This window comes from Diabrotica virgifera, chromosome 6 (genome assembly GCF_917563875.1).
Source record: "Diabrotica virgifera virgifera chromosome 6, PGI_DIABVI_V3a".
NCBI lineage: Eukaryota > Metazoa > Arthropoda > Insecta > Coleoptera > Chrysomelidae > Diabrotica > Diabrotica virgifera.
Window position 1 is genome coordinate 244,009,706 of NC_065448.1, and position 15,440 is coordinate 244,025,145.

The 15,440-nt window shown below is 31.4% G+C and overlaps 1 protein-coding gene across 3 annotated transcripts in view; it reads left to right on the forward strand.

The window, feature by feature from the left end:
• Positions 1 to 15,440, forward strand: part of LOC114336520 (ADAMTS-like protein 1) — a 1,384,970-nt gene that overhangs the window by 1,180,796 nt on the left and 188,734 nt on the right. The window lies entirely within an intron of this gene.

The window sequence follows — 15,440 nt, forward strand, 5'->3', positions numbered from 1 at the left end:
TTAAAAAAGCTACAATTTAGAGGTCCATCATTTTTTTCGTATCTCCAGTGTTTTTGGAGATATTTTGAAGTAAAAGGTGAAAAATAGGAAATTACAAAATATAAATTTTTCTTTAAACTCCAAGTTTTCTAAAATTAGCCATTTTGAAGAGGTCCAACTTCTTAGGTAAATTGATAATACAAATATAAAAGGAGTTACAGAAAGGTGAAGACCAATTTTTAATTAGATGGGCTTGTTGTCACTGATTTTTTCATGGAGAGAAGCAGGTACCGACCTTTTTTGATCATAAGTTGCTTAAGTTTTATGCTATTAAATTTTTATTGTTATGTTTTGAAAGGTCTAACTGTATACTTGAAAAAATATTTTTTAAGTTTTTCTCGAAAAATGCAAAGTTTTTCCGTTATTTGGCTTTTAATATTTCAAATTATGCATTTGGCGAAAAAAGCTAACTTTTAACATGCCGTATCTCGGTTTGTGTTGATCTGAAAGATATCGCAGAAAAAGAATTTGGTTTGTGTTACTAAAAGATATAATTCTGATATCTACAGTTTTTTGGATTAAAACATATTTTTCGAAGTATTCTCAAAAAACCTTCTAAAAAAGTCAATTTTTTCGTCGAAAAACTGTTACCTTCAAGCGCGAGTTGTAACTCGAAAAATATTAGTTTTGCGAAGAAAATGTAAAAAGCATTTTTTCTTAGAATTACCTTTTACATTGATTTACATGGTTAAAATGTAATAAAAAATTCCCGCCCCCGGGATGGAGTAGCAACCACCCCCAAGGTTTTAGCGTACAGCAGCATGATATAGAAAATGATCCTTGGACTATTCCCTACCTTTTGTTAAAATTTCAAGTAAATCTATGCTGGACGAAAAAATTGCAAGCCAAAATGCTTCATTTCCTCGACTATAAGTCGTCCGTCTATTCGGAAGTGGACCCCTAATCCCAATTCGTCGCTTGAAAAGATAGGAGAAGAAGATAATGAAAAGGAGACGTCTTTAACTTAAATTTCAAGTTCAAATTTTCAAGACTTTAGTACTTTTTCTTCAAGAAATGTATAAAAAAAACATATTAACAGGAGAAGAAGAAGATCTATTATACCAAATTAATAAGTTATTTTCCTACACTAATAGGAATAAGAAAATTTCTCCTGTTTATTATGTTTTTATACATTTCTTGAAGACAAAGTACTAAAGTATTGAAAATTTGAACTTGAAAAAGTTAAAGACGTCTCCCTTTCATTATCTTCTTCTCCTCTCTTTTCAAGCGACGAATTGGAACTGATTAGAGCTAATAATACTGTCTTTAGTCTCACATACAATATATGTAAGGTACCACAGGGTTCAGTATTGGGTCCTCTAATTTTTCTTGTTTTATAAATGACATTACTAATTTAAAAATCGATGGAAACATTGTTCTTTTTGTTGATGATATGAGTATCACTTGGAGCAACTAAAATATTGCAACTCTTCATGCAACTATAGTTTCTGATCTTCTTACAATAAAAACTTGGTTTCCCTTCCGAATAGACGGACGACTTACGGGATCTATATACAGGGTGTCCAGAAACTCTACCGACAAACGAAGATAGGAGATTCTTCAGATAATTTTAAGACAATTTAACCCAATTCACCTAGTCCGAAATTGCTAGGGAGCTAGAGCTCTTTGAAGATGGCGTCTTGTAATTAGTTTTTCTTAAATACCTCCAGAACGCTTCTATTTAGAAAAACAAAAATTGCTACGCGTATTTATCTTCCAGAGATAAATCTACTCCATCCATTGCGAATTTCTAGTACCGATCACAGGCGTCCGTTTTGGGTAGGGCAACGGTTATTTTATCGCATAACTTTTTTGTCTTCGATTTTTAAGCATTTTTGACTCTGAATTATTAAATCATGAGGTATTCTAGTAATAAAAGGTTATCTTGCTTTAAGTCGATAGGATACACCGTTTTCTAGAAAACTCGATTCGAAAATTTTTTGTTGTTTGAATTTCAAAAAAAAAATTCAAAAAAAAACTACTTAGAAAGACGAACACTGGTACATTTATTTATATTCCAGAAATGAATCGATTTCAGTAATTGTGGATTTCTAGAACCGGCCATAGGCGTCCGTTTTGGGTAGGTCAACAGTTATATTATAGCATAACTTTTTTGTCTTTAGTTTTTAATCATTTTTTACACTAGATTATTAAATTATGAGGTACCTATTCGAGTATTAAAGTTATTCTTGCTTTAAGTTGGTAAAATACATCGTTTTTTTTGACAAATTTTTTCAATTTTTTTTTCAAATTTAAAAAATGAAAAACTTTCAAATCGATTTTTCTTGAAAACTGTGTGTCCTACCGACTTGAATCAAGAATACCTTTTAGTACTAGAACACCTCACAATTTAATAATCCAGTGTCAACAATGCTTGAAAATTGAAGACAAAAAAGTTATAGGATAAAATAACCGTTGCCCTACCCAAAACGGATGCCTATGACCGGTACTAAAAATTCGTAATGGATGAAATCGATTCATCTCTAAAAAGTATGCATACCAATTTTGGTTTTTCTAAATTGAAGCGTTCTGGAGGTATTTGAGAAAAGCTAATTGCATGACGCCATCTTCAAAGAGCTCTAGCTCCCTTAGGAAGCATTTTCGGACTAGGTGAATTGGGTTAAATTATCTTTAGATTATGTGAGGAATCTCCTGTCTTCATTTGTCGGTAGAGTTTCCGGACACCCTATATACAGACATTAGAAGATGATAGGGGAATTCACTTATAGTAAGTACATTATTTCACGGTTTTTGCTGTAAATTTTAAAGAACCGCTTGAATTGACGTGAAATTTGGCATACGCATAGCTAAAATGTCAAAGAGAAAAGAAATATTGTGCCGATGTGTGCTTTTGCCCTGGAGGTGACTTTCACCCCCTCTTGGAGGTGAAAAAATATATGTCCAAAATAAGACCAGAAATAGATAAACTGACTAATTTTAAGTAACTTTTGTTGTATAGAGCTTTTTCGCAAAGTCAACACTTTTCGAGTTATTTGCTAGTGAATAAATATGTTCATTTTTCAACAAAATAACCACGTTTTTAGACGGTTTTTTGCAAATAACTCAAAAAGTAAATATTATGTCGAAAAAAATATTCTTAGCAAAAATATAGCTTGTAAAAAAGTAAAAAATGGTTTAGGCTTGAGGTCTCTGTACCTTATAGAACCAGATAGAGTTATAGCCAATGAAAAATAGCTTCACATTCGCCAAATTTCAAATGGAATATTTCAGCGTGAAATATCCAAAAAATGATGTACTTTGTGATGAAAACCCATTATAACTTTTTTTAAACTGTTTAAAAAAGGCTTTATTTCTGTTTTTATAAAAAGCTTCTAGCATCAAATGTAAACAAGTTACGCTCAAAATAAAGTTGGTCCCTTTTGTTTTAGCAAAAAAAAATCAGGAATATCGCCCCCTAATTATCAATTCAAATGAAATTATCGTTGCTGCTTCACAAACTATTTTACTTATGTTGTGTTTATATGATCTGTAAGTTTCATCAATTCAAAGTCTTAGTTTTGAAAAAATTTGGTTCTAAATTAAAATTTTTAAAAATTTTAATTAAAAAAAAATAATTTTCTTCAAAATAATTTAATATTTGTTAGAGATATGAAAAATCTCAAAAAACAAAAAAGTCAGCATTGCTTTTCTAAATATCTAGTATTTTTTTGTTTTTATGTAAGACAAAAATTGATTAAGATTTGGTGTTTCTAACTTTGCATACACTCGTGATCATTGACTCGTTCAAGGCCTTTTAACTACAGCCCTTTTAAAAATAAGGACTTTGAACCGATGACACTTACAGATCATATAAACAATACATACACGCGTAAAGAAGCTTCTGAAGTGGTAACGATTAAGTTCATTTGAGATACTAATTAAGAGGTGATTTTCCCGATTTTTTTACCAAAAAAAGGAACTAACTTTATTTTGAGCATAACTTGTTTTCTTTTGATGCTAGAAATTTTTTTTATAAAACAAAAATGAAGCTTTTTTAAATATGTAGTTTAAATAAATTTTAATATGTTTTCCCCAAAAAGTGCTTTATTTGGTTATTTCACGTTAAAATATTCCATTTGAAATTTGACGAATATGAACCTATTTTTCTTTAGCTATAAATCTGCTTCTACTAGGTATAGAGACCTAATATATACATACACCAATTTTTTTAAATTTTTTAGAGGCTATATTTTTGCTAAGAATATTTTTTGACAAAATACTTAATTTTTGAGCTATTTGCGAAAAACCGTCTAAAAGCGTGGTTATTTTGTTGAAAAATGAACATGTTCACTCGCAAATAACTCAAAAAGTATTGACTTAATGAAAAAACTCTATAAAACTAAAGTTACTTAAAATTAGTCACTTTATCCATTTCCGGACTTAGTTTGTACGTATATTTTTTCACCCCCGAGAAGGGGTAAACCCACCCCAAGGGCAAAAGCACATATTATAGGCACAATATCACTTTTTTTCTTTGACTTGTTGGCTATGTGTATGCCAAATTTCATGTCAATCCAAGTGGTTCTTTAAAGTTTAGAGGTTTTGCAATATTTTACCGTTAAAGAACGTACTATTAGCCATTGTGTACTTATGACAAGTAAATTGGAATAAACATTATGTATGTTTACATAAATATTTATGAAATAATAAAAAACAGACAAACGTTAAAAACAACAATTTTTAGAGTTGTTTTAGCAATTAATTTAACAAAGTTATTTTTTTGTTGTCGTATATAAACCATTTTTCTTAAATTTCCCGATTTTTGCAGCTATTAACGTAACCCGTTGATTTAACAATAATAGTTCTCCCTCATTTGCTGCAATTCTTTTACGAACCTCGGTTGCTGCAATTCTTTTACGACGCTTGGTGATTCAGTAGCAATTTATTTGATTTGTTAAACATACCGTTTAACAGGAACGAATTAATTTGCATTCCAAAGCGACTCCACCTAATCCTGAAGCGGTAATTCTCGTCCCACGACAAGGTCTCCACGCAAATAGTTGATCCTGTTTTGATTTCAATTTTTTGCGGGTTCATTTACATTGTCCAAACTTATAAGATCAAGGACGTTTCGTAGGTCAATTTCTCACAAGCAGGTTGCGGTTTATTTCAACGTAGTCGTTAAGTGTATCAGTTTTTTTAGTCCTATAGAATTACTTGCAAATAGGAGATTAAAATACTGTTATACAAACAAGATTATTAATAATAATAAGCTGTTTACTAAAAATAAAAATTATTGATAGGTATAGGAAATCTATATAAAAACTTATTATATTTTTTATTTAACTACCTATTATGTTTTATTAGTTAACACATTTTTATTTCATATCTTTTTTAATTTTTTACTTTAACGATTCGTAAAAATTTTCTAATGAAAAATATTACTTTAATTACATATATCGATAAATATTTTGATGAATAACAATAAGTGAAAACTTGTTTTCCCAAAAAAAGTCTTTTATTTTTTCGATGTAGTTTACTTTTAGCTCAACATAACGATTCCAGCGACAATTGGCATTCCTAACATTCCTTCACTGCCCTATTTAATGAATTTTCTAAGCAAAATTTTCCATTTTATTTTGTTTTTGTCCCATTTAATTTTAAATTTTTTACTTCAGAAGAATCACACACTGCACATATATGCAACACAGAATACACAAAATACATTTACAATTTAAACCCCAAAAAATCCTAGTCTAAGATCTGAATATAGGTCGAAATGTACTCATCTGCTTGCCGGATGAAACATTTTTTTTTTTATTAAATTTCATACATAGACAAATATTTCTAGCATGGGTTGCCTATCAAAATCGTATCATAGCTATCCTTATGGAGGGGGGTTGAAATCAATATTTCAATCACATTTTTTTTTGAAAGTATGGCAGAGAAAAATTCAAGAACAAATATCGAAAAATAAGCCAACGATAGCAAATCAGTCAGAAGTCAAAACAACTATTTTTTGCAAAAAAGAGTGAAAATCAACATATTTATGATTGTTAAACAAAAAATAAGCATTAAACAAAAAATATCTCGACAACATTACCTCAAAGAATGTTTAAAGAAAATTTATACAAAATTTCAGGTAGTTCTTGAGTTACAAGGTCTACAGCCTTTGAAAAAACTAGTTTTGAGGAAAAAGCGTTTAAAGCATTGTGAACTTTTATTGAAGTGAAAACTTCTTCAGGGACGTTGTGCGATTTTTGGATAGGGGAAAAAGCAGTGAATTCGCGACCGTCATCGCGACCGTCATCGCGACCGTCATTACGACCGTCATCGCTTATGCTATATATTATTTTTATGTATATATAAATTGTATAGAAGTATTTAAACTTAAAATAAAAGTAAAACCTATTTCAGGATGGGGAAAAAGGATTTATTTCACGACCGTCATCACTTCGGCGAAATAAATGTTGTACGTATCTATATTATGCGTATCTAAGCATAAATTGTATAGAAGTATTTAAATTTAAAATAAATGTAAAACCTATTTTTGAATGGGGAAAAAGGATTTATTTCGCGACCGTCATCCCTTCGGTGAAATAAATTTTGTACATAATGTGTATTGAAGTGAAAACTTCTTTAGGGGCGTTGTGCACTTTTCGAATGGCAAAAAGTATTAAATTGGCGACCGTCATCGCGACCGTCATCGCTTCGATGAAATAAATTTGAAGTGAAATCTTCTTGAGGGACGTTGTGCACTTTTTGGATGGGGAAAAATTATTAAATTAGCGACCGTCATCGCTTCGATGAAATAAATTTTTGAAGTGAAAATTTCTTTAGGGATATTGTGCACTTTTTGGATGGGGGAAAAGTATTGAATTATGAACCGTCATCGCTTCGACGAAATACATTTTTGAAGTGAAAACTTGTTGAGGGACGTTGTGCAGTTTTTGGTTAGAAAAAAGTATTAAATTAGCAACCGTCACCGCGACCATCATCGCTTCGACGAAATAAATATTTGAAGTGAAAACTTCTTCAGAGACGTCGTGCACTTTTTGGATGGGGAAAAAGTATTAAATTAGCGACCGTCATCGTTTTGACGAAATACATTTTTGAATTGAAAATTTCTTTAGGGACCTTGTGCACTTTTTGGATGGGGAAAAATTATTGAATTTGACCGTCATCACTTCGCTGAAATAAATTTTGTACGTACATAAATTATGTGTATGTATACATAAATAGCACAGGGCATACGCATCGCGTATATGATATAGGTATAGCACTTCTTTTTGATTGGGGAAAAAGGATTGAGCTCGTAATTTATATACTATAAGAAGTTTTTACTTCTGCCGTCACTCCCACGAGTGCCTTCAATTTTTTAATTTTTTTTTTGTCTGTCAAATGCACACCCGAATATCTTTTTTAATGGCGGAGTAATTTACAAAAGAAAATGAGAACAGCTGTTGACCGTTGGTCAACAAGCGAGTCGAAGGTAGGGATATTCAATACTATCTCTCTACCTCCCTACCTTCGACTTGCTTCGCAGCAAGTTCGCTCCAGCGCGCATGAGCGTGGTGAGAAACGGTCAACAGCTGTTCTCATTTTCTTTTGTAAATTACTCCGCGATTCAAAAACATATTCCGGCATGCATCACTTTACGATTTTACAGACAAAAAAGAAATTGAATATAAAAGTTGACAATACATCAAAGGAGTTTTTCTCAAAACTGCTTTTTTCAAAGACTGTAGACATTGTAACCCAAAAACTACTTGACCAAACTACCTGGAATTTTGTATATATTTTCTTTAGACATTCCTTGAGGTAATGCTGTCGAGATATTTTTTGTTTAATGCTTATTTTTTGTATAACAATAATAAATACGTTGATTTTTACTCTTTTTGCAAAAAAATCGTTGTTTTGATTTTTGAGTGATATTAAAAAAGTCAAATTCGATAAAACTAAAAAAACTCGACAGCGTTACCTCGTCAAACGCATTAGATAATAAAATCTTTTTGAATTTTTTGTTAACAATGATCCAATGATGAGTTCTGATGTCCATCGCAAAATTCATTATATTTTGAGGTGCCTATTTCATTTAACTTTCAAAACTTTCAATACTGTCAAAAAAATTTCAAAAAAAAAGTGCTTTGAATATTGATTTCAACCCCTACGCCCTGTGTAGGATTCTGAAGATGAGCGATTGTTAGTTCTTACATTATTACGTGTACATTTATATTATACTCTTTATTGCTTGGATTAACTTAGGTTTCACATTTCTACGGTTTAATATTTCCCAGATCTTGTTACGTGGCGCCCGATCAAATGCTTTTTCCAAGTCCACAAAACATAGAAACAACTTACTGTTATGCTCTAGGGCTTTTTCTGATAACTATCTCACCGTGAATATGAGATCGGTTGTAACTCGCCCTGGCCTAAAGCCACTGGATTTGCTGTTATAACCATGCATTTTGTCTTTTTTGGTCAAATAAACATGTTAAATTTTCTGGCAGTTATATTAAATTGGTGCAGTGCAGCATACGTTGTAAATCATCTTCACTTTGAGAGATTAGTATTGCATCGTCTACATAGCAGATTATTTTAAGTTGTTTTTGTCCAATTTTGTGTTCTTTCTTATTTCTTACATTTTTTTTATTATTTCATCCATGATCAGATTGAACAATAAAGGTCTCAAGGAATCCTCCTGTCTTATCCTATTTCTAGATTCAATTGAGTCAGTTATTTCATCTTCTACTTTTACTTTTATTGTGTTGTTCTGGTAGATGTTTTCGATCGTTTTAATTATTCCTAGAGGTACCTCTCTTGAGTATAAATGAGAATAAATAAGAACTAAGCAGTAAACTTTAGGAAAAAGGATATTTTAGTTAAATAATTTACACATACAAATAAAACACCGTATATATTTCCTTTTAGTTTTCGATTCGAACGGCTCTACGATCAAGCGATTTTATTTTTTTATATATTTAGGGTTGTAATCGACCAAGACTTATGTTGACACATATTTCATTCTATACTAGCATTTCCTTTTCCAGTACTTGAAATGGTGATAACAAACTGCAAATTGCAATGAAGTTTACAGCCACCCGTGATAACCCTGCACTCAATTTAAGGGTGACTCGTCGAATAAAACCACCATGAACTGTAAGGGTGAACAATTTTCTGAATAGTTTTAACGAAAAGAAATAAAATCTGGGATCCGCTGAAGTATAAAACAAACGGTAATAAATTTATTTCGATAATTTTTATAACACTTTATATCATTTTAATATAAATAACGTGTGATCCAAAATTATTGTCACCATAGGTGGCTTTGAACGACAGAGATAGCTATACAGTGCATGTCCATTCTTAATTCAGATATACTTTCCAGTTTACGTCAACTTTGCAGTGTACGTCAACTTAACAAGAAAAGTTAGGTTATGTAGTTTGTTTAATTTTATTTAATATTGTTACATATAATTTTGTTAATTCTTTTTATTTCTGATTAAAGTTCTGTGTTAGGCTTTGACTGATTTTTTATGTTTTACAATGTTCATTAACAAGACATACGTAATTTTTTGCACGACTAGCTTTGATCCCAATAATTGTGGATCGCTCGTTATTTGTTACTTTTTAACTGTGACTTTTAAATACAGCGATTATAAATTGTGATTATTGTGCAAATCCCGAGTCAAATCACATAATAATACACCATAAAGATAAAAGTCGAAAGCTTTCATGTCTGATACACAGGAAGTTTGAAAACAGTCGAAAAGCTGCAGGTAAACACAACAAAATTATAATACACAATAAAATACTGGAAGAATAGAGAACGAGCGAACTAAGGGTAAGAACAGAACAAGTGGGTCGCGGTGGAGGTGGAGTTGGAGGTGTAGGTGGAGGTGGAGGTCGCGGTCGATGTCGATATCGATGTAAAACAAACACATTGTAGTGAATGGAAGAGAGCAGGGCCGCGTTTAGGTCAATTGACGCCCTAGGCAATTCTCTAGTAGCCGCCCTTCAAGCATGTACCATTGTTGCGAAAAAAAATTGCAAGCAGATTTTTTTATTTAAATAAGAATACATAAAAATTATCAGTAGTAATTGCACAAGAGCTCTGAAATTATTGAATTTTTCCCGAGTGACACTTTGACAGTTTTAATTTCACGAGCCGAAGGCGAGTGAAATTATGTCAAAGTGTCACGAGAGCAAAAATTCTATATTAATTTCAGAGGTCGAGTGCAATTTGTTGCGATTATTTCATGAATAAAACTGTTCAAAACCAAAATTTTATTGTAATTTATTTATGTAAGTACCATTAAACACATAATTTTTATAAATATTTGACGATTGAAAGTCATCACTTTTATAATTTTTAAAACATTAATTGTCATTAATGTCACTGAATGTATTTTTTCGTAGCAACGAAGGGCATCTGACGTAATACACTTAACGACGGGAGATTATCAAAAATTATCGATTTAATTCAGATTTCTGTAGCTTTCTATTGGTCAGAATCTCCTAGGAATGAAATAATCATTCCAGTTCGATCACATCAGATGTCTTTCTTGATTTTTCTTTGGAAAAATCATCTATAGTGTCTTCATAATTTATCACCTTTGTTACGTCACTTTCTATGGACAAAATCGACAAATTTTTAAGACGTTCTTGCGTGATACTTGATCGGAAATTATTTTCATGACTATTTTAAATTCTTGACATTTTCGAAAATGACCTTTCAGCGGACACGTTGGTTGGCAACTGGGAGGCACAAATAAATGCGCAAAGCAATATCAAAATTAGGGAAAATATCTTTCAATCCACTCTTCTTTAAATATTTAGATATGTCAATTATTGGTGATTGGTGATTTTATTGTGGTATCCAAATGAACCTTTAAGTGAATGCATTTATGTATGAATGATGTAGGTATCTATTAGTGCAGTCAGTTAGGGTATTTGGCTCCGAATTCCATCCTACTGCATCAATTTACTTGATTATTTCATTCATAGGAGATTCTGACCAATAGAGAGCTACAGAAATCTAAATTAAATCGATTATTTTTTGATAATTTCCCGTCGTCAAGTATATTACGTCAGATGCCCTTAGTTGCTATGAAAAAATACATTCAGTGACATTAATGACAATTAATGTTTTAAAAATTATAAAAGTGATGACTTTCAACTGTAAAATATTTATAACAACTGTGTGTTTAATAATATTTTGGTTTTGAACAGTTTTATTCATGAAATAATCGCAACAAATTGCACTCGATCTCTAAAATTAATATAGAATTTTTGCCCTCGTGACACTTTTGGCATAATTTCACTCGCCATCGGCTCGTGAAATTAAAACTGTCAAAGTGTCACTCGGGAAAAATTCAATAATTTTAGAGCTCTTGTGCAATTACTACTGATAATTTCACTGTAAGTAGGAAATAGCTCAAGAAACAAAGTCTACGCTATATCCTATGACGCTTTTACCTTGGGGTGGTTTCCATCCGTTCTCGGGGGTGGAAATTTTTTTTTATCAAAATAACAGCGGAAGTGGCCAGAGAACCTAATTCTATAATAACTGTTTTATAAATTTTTTGAAAACTCAATACTTTTTGAGTTTTCGTGGTTAAAAATTTGCCATTTTCATTGAAAAATGACACTTTTCGGAGACTGTTTTTTTGGGAATACCATAAAAATTGTGCATCTAACGAAAAAACTATATAAAACATTTTTGTAGTTTATGAAAAATCAGAGAGATTCATTGTTTCATAAATCTTCTAGTTTTAATAAACAAAGAGATGGTAGGTGAAAAAAGATTTTTTGTGCATACTCAAATCGGTATATTCAACTTAAAATAACAGAGAAATTGTAAATTTTAGGGGTATTATGCTACGAATACCTTTTGTAGTGCTTGAAAAGACCTTTAAAACGAGAACTGTTTAATGTCGGTTACATTCAAACTAAGCGAGATATGGTGCAAAAAAACTTATGACTAATGTATTTTAAGGAAAAATGAGAAGTATTTTTAAACCCTCATCCACCAGAATTTAAATTCATAGTTTTTCTTCTAGAATACCTACTACTATAGTGTTATTTCTATATTCAAAAAGTTGGACGGGTTTAAAATGACTGGTTTTTGAAAAGAACTAGATCAAATTATAGAGCGCATTTTTAAATTTTCTTAAAAATCTTCCATTTTCTCCAGGTAACTCGAAAGTGATAAGAGATACGTAAAAAAATACCTTACAAAAATGTAGGTTTTCTTTTAGATAAAAATTTTATTTTTCTTTCATTACTGTATCTCATTATCATTTTCGAGTTAGATGGAGAAAAAGGAAGATTAAAAAATAAATAAAAATGCTCTCTATAACTTGATCTTATGTTTTCAAAAACAATACATTTTAAATTCGTCCAACTTGTTGAACATAGAAATAACACTATAGTAAAAGGTATTCTAGAAGCAAAGAAGGTCTTTTAAGACAGTACTTATAAAAGATATTGATAGCATTATACCCTTAAAATCGACCATGTCTCTGTTATTAAGTTGAACACACCCATTTGAGCATGGACAAAAAAATTTCTTTTCACCTACCATATCACTTTCTATGTTATGACTAGAAGACTTATGAAGGAACGAATCTCTTTGATTTTTCATAAGCTACAAAAATGTTTTATTTAGTTTTTTTCGTTAGATGCACAATTTTCAAGGTATTCGTAAAAAACCGTCCGAAAAGGCGACATTTTTCAATGAAAATGGCCAATTTTCAACCACGAATAATCCAAAAGGATTCAGTTTAAAAAAAAATTATAGAACAGTGCACCCGCCACCTTTGCGATGCTGGCGGCGGCCCAATAATCCCTAAATTTACGACTTCTGTCCTTTTTAAATGAATAGTGTTAAGAAAATGCAATTTGTTTTCTAGAAATGCCAACTTATATTCCATTGATGGATGTACGATGTACTTAAATGTTATTCGATTTTAATTTTTATATACAAATATTTTTTGTTCAGTATTTTTGCCGCCCTCCCATAATTTGCCGCCCTAGGCAACTGCCTATATTGCCTAATGGATAAAGCAGCCCTGGAAGAGAGCACAGCAGGTAAGTCGCGGTGGCGGTTTAGCGCGATGCCATCCAGGAGGTTTACATCGATGCTTTTAAAAATAAAATGAGTTTGTTTTACATGGATGTCTACTGCGCAGCCTACAAGGATGCTTCCCTGTGATTGGTCCGTTCAAAGACAAGTTGTCATTACCTGCGCTATCTGAGTTGATACTTTTTATATAATCCCTTTTTTGTATTGAGTTTATTTTTGAATTTCTAAAGCACTTAAATACAGAAAATTTTTGAAATATGAAGGAGGATCTGATTATTTACAGCTGACATTTCATTACTATCATCACTTGACTGACACAACATGGCAAAAGCACAGTCTTTTTGTCATTCAAATTTCATTAAACTACTTCACTTGATAGTGGTTCTAGCTCGACTGACAGCGCAGGTGACCTCCTTGCTATGTGCTGTCGACATCGACCGCGACTTAACTAGTAGCATCCACCTCGACCTACTTGTTCTGTTCTTGCCCTAATTCTGCTATTCAGAAAAGGAGGTAAAAACAGCTAGAAAACTACATAGGTATAAACTTGTTAAATACTACTCTAAAATTTACAACTAAAATTTTACAAGAACTAATGAATCAAAGCATCAGCTTAGAAGGTGAAAAACTGGGTGTTCATACTGGAAGGTCATAATATATAGGTGCAATATTTGTCATAAAGCAAATTACTGAGAAATCACTAGAGTATAATACACCAGCATTTATGTGTCTCATTGATTTAAAGAAAGCATTTGACACAAAGACGTAATCCATCTTCGGTATATTAGAGAATTTCCGCTAAACATCATAAAAACTATTAAAAACATCTACTACAACAACCAATATGTAAGAAGAAAGAATAGGTAGACAACTTGACAGACTTATAGCCATTGGCAGCGGAAAAAGACAGGCAGACTCATTGAGCCATATGAACCATAAACGTTTTGAAAAGTAAACTATAAAATATTAGTGTAAATATTTGACACAAAATCCTCAAAAGATGGTTTTAAATCAAAGTTAACTAAAATTATTATAAAAAAGAAGATAAACTGATAAATAAAAAAGATAAATGAGGATAAGGTGTATGATGTAAGATATTACTAATAATTATACAATCTTAAGATTTGATTCCAGCTAAAATAACTTATACAACAACTTTTCCCAAAAACAGCGTTTTTTCTATAATTATTTTCTTTTCTATAAGCGTTGATTGATACAAATACAAGTTAACTAGTATAATATATTTATCAATCAACGCTATAAGTCTCTCTTTATATTTTAAACGTTCTTGTACAATCTATTCTTGGACATTATGCCATTGATTGAAATTGTACAAGAAATAAAAAAAACAGTTTGACAACATTGTGAGTGGCAAACATTCAGCATTCAGAATCTGAATTTCGGATGCCAAATCAATTTTAAGGTTAGGTTTGATGCATACTCCTACATGTCTAAATTAAATATACAATTCCCTAAGTAAATACCACCACAGACTAAAAATTGAGCAGATACAAACGGTAAAAATACTATAAATAAGGAGAACTAAGTAATAATAAATTATTTTTAATAGATATAAAATATAAACGTCAAAACAAAATACAATGCGCTTGCGTCAAGCACAATTCCGATTATCTAAATCTAATTTCGACAGGGTAAATGGCGTCGAAGTCATTTCTATTCTCTATTCCCATTGTATAGGTTCGTAGGGAATTATGGAATACCGATTTTGACTATTTCTATTCGACTTGGCCACTTCTATTCGATTTTCCTGACTTCTATCATCGAAATGAGTTACAGAATAGGCATGAATATGTATTATATCTCAAAAGTTATTTTTAGGGAGAATGTGACTTACCCTGTTTGACTTCTGAAGCGCCACATTATGCCAAAACTAAACTATTAGCACTGAAGTGAAGTCAATAATTTATAAAGCCAGTATAAGACCAATAATGGCATATGCATCAGAAACAAGACCCTACATATAGAGCCACAACACAAAGACTACTGGAAACAACAGAGATGAGAGTACTGAGAAGAATTGTTACAGGAAATAACGATTTTGGTTTTGGTTTTGCATTTTTGGTAACGCTGTAGAGTTAGGGTTATTATTTATTAAAGTGTTTTATGTGCAATAATTATTCTACATAAATATTAATGTGTCTGTCTAATATATGATATTGGAGATGAGACTGTAACTTAATTACGAAATAGGTATGACACAAATGAAGTTTAGTAATAGTACAAGAACTGGGAATTTGAAAAGAGAAATCATATTTGCAGTTTATTACTATATATCATCAATCACGAAGACATAAATATGGGCGTATATCTTTTAGATTTTACCGCACTTTAGGCGGTGAAAATTGGCGGCAAC